Source organism: Carlito syrichta, unplaced genomic scaffold, assembly GCF_000164805.1.
Source record: "Carlito syrichta isolate Samal-C Ts95f unplaced genomic scaffold, Tarsius_syrichta-2.0.1 Scaffold308822, whole genome shotgun sequence".
Taxonomy (NCBI): Eukaryota; Metazoa; Chordata; class Mammalia; order Primates; family Tarsiidae; genus Carlito; species Carlito syrichta.
In genome coordinates this window covers 244,730-252,736 of record NW_007252918.1, presented here as the reverse complement: position 1 = coordinate 252,736, position 8,007 = coordinate 244,730, and the positions used below count along the sequence as shown (strand labels likewise).

General features: G+C 40.8%; 1 pseudogene across 1 annotated transcript; it reads right to left on the bottom strand.

Moving 5' to 3' along the window:
* Nucleotides 1–7,166: 7,166 nt before the first annotated feature.
* LOC103268386 lies at nucleotides 7,167–7,807 on the bottom strand (annotated as a pseudogene). The gene has a single exon (XR_002482409.1). The product of XR_002482409.1 is annotated as a 39S ribosomal protein L22, mitochondrial pseudogene (transcript).
* Nucleotides 7,808–8,007: the final 200 nt, after the last annotated feature.

Below are 8,007 nucleotides of genomic sequence, written 5' to 3'. Positions count from 1 at the left end.
ATGAAGAGGAATAGAACTGAATGGAATGCAATGGAGAGGAATGGAATGAAAATGAATGGAATGGAGAGGATATGAATGGAATGGAGAGAAATGGAATCGAGTGGAATAAAGTGCATTGGAATGGGGTGGAATAGAATGGAGTGGAAAGGAATGGAGATGAATGGAATGGAATGGAGTGGAGATGAATGGAATGGAATGGAGAGGAAAGGAATGGAGAGGAATGGATGGAATTGAATGAAATGAAAAGGAATGGAATGAAAAGGAATGGAATAGAATGGAGAGGAATGGAATGGAATGGAACCAAACAACTGTAGGGAAATCAGAATGTAATGGAGAGGAATGGAATGGAATGGAAAGGTTAGGAAGGGAATAGGGATGTATGGAATGAAATGGAATGGAATAGAAAAAGTGGAACGGAATGGAGAGGATTGGAATGGAGAGGAATGGATGGAGAAGGATGGAAGAGAATGGAGAGGAATGAAATGGAGAGAAATGGAGAAGTATGGAATGGAAAGGAATGGAATGGAGTGGAGGTATGGAATGGAATGGAATGGATTGGAACGGAGAGGAATGGAAGGGAATGGAATGGATTGGAGGACAATGGAATGGAATGGAATGGAAAGGAGAGGAATGGAATGGAATGGAGAGGAATGGAATGGAATGGAGAGGAATGGATTGGAATGGAGAGGAATGGAATGGACTTGAGAGAAATGGAATGGAATGGAAAGGAATGAAATTGAATAGAATGGAAAGGAAAGGAATGAAGAGGAATGGAACTGAAAGGAATGGAGAGGAATGGGAAAAATGTAATGGAATGGAGAGGAATGGAATTGAATGGAAACGAATGGAATGGAGAGATTTGGAAAAGGAATGCAATGGAAAGGATTGGAATGGAATGGAGAGGAATGGAATGGAATGCAATGGAATGGAATGGAGAGGAATGGAAACAATAGAAATGGAATGGAATGGAATGGAATGTTATAGAGAGTAAAGGAAAGAAGAGAAATTGAATGGAGATGAAAGGAATGGAGTAGAATGGAATGGAATGGAGTGGAATGGAAGGGAGAAGAATGGAATGCAATGGAAGGAAATTGGAATGGAATGAAGTGGAATAAAATGTAATGGTATGGAAAGCAGTAGAATTGGGAGGAAAAGAGTGGAATGGAAAGAGATTGGAGTGGAATGGAATGGAATAGAGATTAATGGAATGGAATGGAGAGGAATGGAATGGAATGGAATCAAGAGGAATGGAATTGAATGGAAAATGATGACAGGGTATTCAATGGAAGGGAATGGCAAGGAATAGAGGAATGGAATGGAGAAGAATGGAATGGAATGGAGAGGATTGGAATGGATAGAAATGGAATTAAGATAAATGGAAAGGAATGGAGAGGAATGGAATGGAAAAGTGGAGTGGAATGGAGAGTAAGGGAATGGAGAAGAATAGAATGGAATGGAGGGGGATGGAATGGAATAGAGAGGAAAGGAATGGAATGGAGAGGAATGGAATGCAGACGATTGGAATGCATTGGTATGGAGAGGAATGGATAACACTTGACTGGAATGGAATGGAGAGGAATTGAGAGGAATGGAATGGTTTGAAATAGAGTTGAATGAAGTGGAGTGGAATGGAGTGGAATGGATTGGAATGCAATGGAGAGGAATGGAATGGAATGGAGAGGAATGCAAGGGAGAGGTATGGAATGGGATGGAATGCAGGGGAATCGAATAGAATGGAGAGGAATGGAATGGAATGGAGAAGAATGGATAGGAGAGGAATGGATTGAAAAGTTGGAATAGTAAGGAATGGAATGGAATGGAGAGGAATGGAATGGAAGGGAATCGAATAGTATCAAATAAAATGGAGTGAAATGAATGGAATGGAGAGGATTGGATTTGAATGAAATGGAGAGGAATGGAATGAAATTGAATGGAATGGAATGGAAAGGAATGGAATGGAATGGAGTGGAATTGATGGGAGAAGAACGGAATGAAATGTAGAGAATTGGAATGGAATAGTGTGGAATGGAATGAAATGACGTGGAATACAGTAGAATGTAGAGGCATGGAGTGGAATGGAGAGGAATGGAATGGAAAGTGATTGAGTGGGATGGAATGGAATGGAAAACAGATTAACGGAATGGAATGGAGAGGAATGGAATGAAAAGAAATGGAGTCGAGAGGAATGGAATGTAATGAAATTGAATGGCATGGATTGGAATGGAAGGGAATGGAAAGGAATGGAGAAGAATGGAATGGAGAGGAATGGATTGGAATGGAATGGAGAGAATGGGAACGGAGAGGAAGAGAATGGAGAGGAATGGAAAGGAATGAAGAGGAATGCAATGGAGTGGAATGGAATGGAGAAGAATGGAATGAAATGTAGAGGAATGGAATGGAGTGGAATGGAATGGAGTGGAATGGAATGGAGAGGAATGCAATGGAATGTTGAGGAATGGAATGGAGGGGAATGGAGTGGAAAGGAAGGGAGAGGAATGGAATGGAGTGGAGTAGTATGGATTGGAATGGAATGGAATGAAATGGAGAGGAATGGAATAGTATGGAATGGAAAAGAATGGAGAAAAATGGAATGGAAATTGAGGAAAGAAATGGAATGGAATGGAATGGGAGGGAATGATATAGGAAGAATGCAATGCAATGCAATGGAAGGGAGAGTAATGGAATGTAAAGGAGGGGAATGGAATGAAACAGAGAGGAATGGAATGAAATGGATAGGAAAGGAATCGAATGGAGTAAAATGGAGAGGAATTGAACAGGGTTCATGGAATGGAATGAAATGTAACGGAGTGGAGAAGAATGGAAAGGAATGGAGTGTAATGGACAGGAGTGGAATGGAATAGATTGGAATGGAGTGACATGGAAAGGAATGGAATGTAGAGGAATGGAATGGAATATATAAGAATGGAATGGAATATAAAGGAAAGGAGAGGAATGGAATGGAGAGGAATGGAATGGAATGACAAGGAATGGAATGAAGATGAATGGAAAGGAGAGAAATGGAATGGAGTGGAATGGAATGGAGTGGAATGGGTTGGAGTGGAATGAATGGAGAGGAATAGAATGATATATAATATAAGGGAATGGAGATTAATTGAATGGAAAGGAATGGCGGTAGATGGATGTAATGGAATGAATAGGAAAGGAATGGAATAGAATGGAAAGGAATGGAAAAGAATGGAGGGGAATGCAATGGAATGGAAAGGAAAGGAGAGGAATGCAATGAAGAGGAATAGAATGGAATGGAGAGGAATGGAAAAAAGAGGAATGGAATGGACAGGATTGGAATGGAATGGAGTGAAATGGAATGGAATGGAATGGAGTGGAGTGGAATAAAAGGGAGAGGAATGGAATGGAATAGAGATGAATGGAATGCAATGGAATGGAGAGGAAAGGAATGGAGAGGAATGGATGGAATAGAATGAAATGGAAAGGAATGGAATAGATTGGAAAAAGATGGAATAGAATGGAGAGGATTGGAATGGAATGGAATGGAATCGAATCCAATCGAACGTAGTAAAAAGGAATGGAATGGAGAGGAATGGAATAGAATGGAATGGTGAGAAATGGAATGCAGAAGTATAGAATGGAATGGAAAGGAATGGAATGGAATTTAGAGGATTGGAATGGAGGGTAACGAATGGAGAGGAATGGAAAGGAATGGAGAGGAATGGAAAGGAATGGATAAAAATGGAAGGGAGAGTAATGGAATGGGGATGAGTGGAATGGAATGGAGAGGAATAGAATGGAGGGGAATGGAGAAGTATGAAATGGAGAGGAATGGAATGGAATGGAGAAGAATGGATTGGAATGGAATGGATTGGAATGTAGAGGAATGGAAAGGAGAGAAATGGAATAGAATGGAATGGAATATTATAGAGAGTAGTGGAAAGGAGAGGAATTTAATGAAGAGGAAAGAATAGAGTAGAATGGAATGGAATGGAAGGGAGAGGAATGGAGTGACATGGAGGTAATTTAATGGAATGGAGTGGAATGAAATGGAATGCAGTAGAATGGAGAGGAATGCAGTGGAATGGAGAGGAATGGAATGGAGTGGAATGGAATGAAATGGAGTGGAATAGAGATTAATGGAATGAACTGGAAAGGAATAGAATGGAAGGGAATTGGATCCAGTGGAATGGAATGGAATGGCATGGAATTTAAAGGAGGAGACTAGAAAGGAATGGTGAGGAATGAAAAGGAGATGGATGAATGGAATATAATGGAATGGAATGGAGGCGATTGTAATGGAGAGAAATGGACAGAGAGGACGGGAAAGGAATGGAGAGGAATGGGATGGAGTGGAATGAAATGGAGAGGAATGGAATGGAATTGAGAGACATGCAATGGAATAGAGAGAAATGAAATGGAGTTGAGTAATATGGTTTGGAAATGAGTGGAATGGAACGTAGAGGAATGGAATTGAATGGAGTGGAAGACAAGGGAATGGAGTGGCACGGAATGGAGAAGAATGGAATGGAATGGAGAGAAATGCAATGGAACAGAATGGAGACGAATGGAAAGGAATGGAACGGAATGGAATGAAATGGAGAGGAATGGAAAGGAATAGAGAGGAATGGAATGGAATAAAGAGGAATGGAATGGAGAGGAATGGAATCGAATCGAATCGAATCGAATCGTATCAACTCAAATGGAGTGAAATGGAATAGAATGGAGAGGATTGGAAGTGAATGGAATGCAGAGGACAGGAATGGAAAGGTATGGAATGGAATGGAATGGAAGGGAATGAGGGGAATGGAATGCAGAAGAATGGAACTTAGGGGAATGGAATGGAATGGAATGGAGTGGAAAGGAATGTGTATTGTAGAGAAAAAGTATGCGTTGGAATGGAATGAAACGAAATTTAGTGGGATAAAGTGGAGTAGAATGGAATGCAATGGAAAGGAATGGAATGGAGTTGAATGGAGACGAATGGAATGGAAAGGAATGGAGAGGAATGGGAAAGATTCGAATGGAATGGAATACAATGGAATGGAGAGGAATGGAATAGACTGTAATCGAACTGAAGGGAGAGGACTGGAGTGGAATGGGAAAGAATGGAATGGAAAGAAAGGTAGAGAAATGGAATGGAATGGAATGGAGAAGATTCGAAAGGAGTGAAATTTAATAGAAAGGAATGGAATAGAATGATATAGAAAGTAACGGAAAGGAGAAGGATTGAATGGAGAGGAAAGAAATGGAGTAGAATGTAATGGAATGTAACGAAATGGAAGGGAGAGGAATGGAAAGAAAGGGAGAGGATTGGAATGGAATGGTGTGGAAAGGAATGGAATGGCGTGGAATGCAGTAGAATGTAGAGGCACAAAGTGGAATGGAGAAGAATAGAATGGAATGTGATTGAGTGGGATGGAATGTAATGGAAGAGAAATTAATTGAATGGAATGGAAAGGAATGGAATGGAATGGAATGGAGTCGAGAGGAACGGAATGTAATGGAATTGAATGGCATGGAATGAAATGGAAGGGAATGGAAAGGAATAGAGAGGAATGGAATGGAGACGAATGGAATGGAATGGAGTGGAGTGGATTGGAATGGAGACAAATGGAATGGAAAGGAATGGAAAGGAATGAGGAGGAATGGAATGGAATGGAATGGAATGGAAAAAATGGAATGGAGAAAATGGAATGGAATGGAATGGAAAAAATGGAATGAAGCATAATGGAATGGGGAGGAATGGAGTGGAATGGAAAGGAGAACAATGGAATGGAGTGGAGTAGTATGGATTGGAATGGAATGGAATGAAACGGAGAGGAATGGAATAGTATGCAAAGGAAAGGAATGGAGAAAAATTGAATGGAAATTGAGGAAAGAAATGGAATGGAATTGAATGGAAGGGAATGGAATAGGGAGATTGCAATACAATGCAATGGAATGGACAGTAATGGAATGGAATGGAGAGGAATGGAATGGAGAGGAATACAATGGAATTGAGAGGAATGAAATGAAATGGATAGGAAAGGAATCGAAATGAGTAAAATGGAGAGGAATTATACATATATAGTACTAATACATATTTATGGGGAAAGGCATTAAATGCACGATATGCATACGGTTATGTAAGATTTTATTAATACTGACATGTTATATAAGAATGACCAAGTTCTTTTGGTGTGCAGGGAATAGTTTATTAAGAATGCCAGCTTTGGGGGTTGGTGGTGGGGTATAGAGCCTCTTCCTTGAGGTGAGGGTCCTTGGGAGGTTGTTTCCTTCATTTTTGGTTTACAAGACCAAGGTAATGGTTATACTACGAGGACTCTATCATTTGAGTATTTTACTTTCAATTAGGTTAATTATAGGCATAAGGATTAGAATAGTTAGGAAATATAGGATGGAAGCTGCTTGGCCAATGATAATGAATGGGTATTCAACAGGTTGGCCGCCGATTCAGGTTAGTGTTAGCAGGTCAGCTACTAGGATTCAGAATAGGCTGAGGGGGCGAAAGGTTATACTTAGATGTGTGTAATATAGGGATGATAGCTAGAATTAGGATGGATATTACTAGGGCTAGAACGCCTTCGATTCCCTCCATGTGTGACCCTGAGGACATGTCCTGACCTCTCTATGCTTCTGTCAATGCCAGGAATGACTATAGGATGCCTATAATAAATACATCACCTTAATGCACCCTTATTTTATTGATAGAGGATTGGTAAAGGCAAACTTAAGGGGCGTGGCAAAAGCACTAGGGAATCACTGGTGTAGACAAGATGTTAATCCAGGCACTCTGGACAGAGTTGTGTTTCTGATGGTGACATGAAATGGCCATTCATGATCTAGCAACTGGTAGTTTTGTGAGTTAAATTTTGCATTTCATTTTCTTTTCTGTTTGTAGTATGAAAAAAACTTCAGACCATTTTACTTTTTATTTTTTTTTTATTTTAAAGGTATGGGGTACAATTCAGGTTTAGGTATACAAGTGGTCATCATACAGGTAATGTTTTTGCCTCCCATTGGTCCCCACTTTGCCTGGTTTGAGATCATGTAACTTTATTGATGTCCACCCCCCACCGCCACCCCTTCCCAGTTGTATCTTGCTACTGCCAACTCCTTTCTTTTTTTGCCTTTGATTTTTGTTTATTTTTAGCAAATAGATGGCAAAATCTATACACCGTGGCATATGAGCCCCATCACAGGGTGTGAATGATGGTCAAGTTGTGAAGCTACTGGATGTACTCCTGGGCATGGGAGACGGCGGTCTTGGGCGCCTCAGGCAGAGGTGGGGGTCCTTCCACTAACTTCACAAAATAGTGGCACTAAACCTTCTCCATGATCTCAAAGTAGCCTCTGCCATGGTAACGGATACATTTCAGACACTGGCCTCATCCTGAGGTGGACTCAGCTATATGTAAATTGGACCTGAATTCCACATTGTGGCCTCTCACTGCCATATCTTGTGCTTCTAAGAGAACCTCTTTAATTATTTGGGCCCCCTTTTTGTCATTGAATTCCAACTGAGCCAAAGCCTTGTCGATGGACATTCCCCATATCAATTTTGCCAAATACCACATCTTGTCTTTGCTATATTTTATTTGTCTTCGACAGTGGTAGATTTCTGCTGGCCTCCGAGGTTCTCCAGGCAGTTGTGGAGGATAAATAATTTTGTTCTTCTTCTCCCATTTTCGAAAAATGTCCAGAGAAACACTGGTGTGGATGTACGACTGAGGTAAAACACCCAAAGCCAGCTTCCCCTGACTCCTCAGGTTCTGTATCCACAATGCACCCCACTGTCCCAGAACTGTCACTGCCATCTTTTGCCACCCCCCCCTAGGAAGCCCAACTCCGTTCTTGAAGTATTATGGTCATTATTCAGAGTCTGCTTATGAATGAGAGCATGTGGTACTCTGTTGTTTGTTTCTGTGATTCATCAATGAGTATGATAGACTCTACATCCATCCAAGTTTCTTCAAAGTCCATATATTTGTACTTCTTTCTGACTGCATAGTATTCCATTGTGCATGTGTACCACAT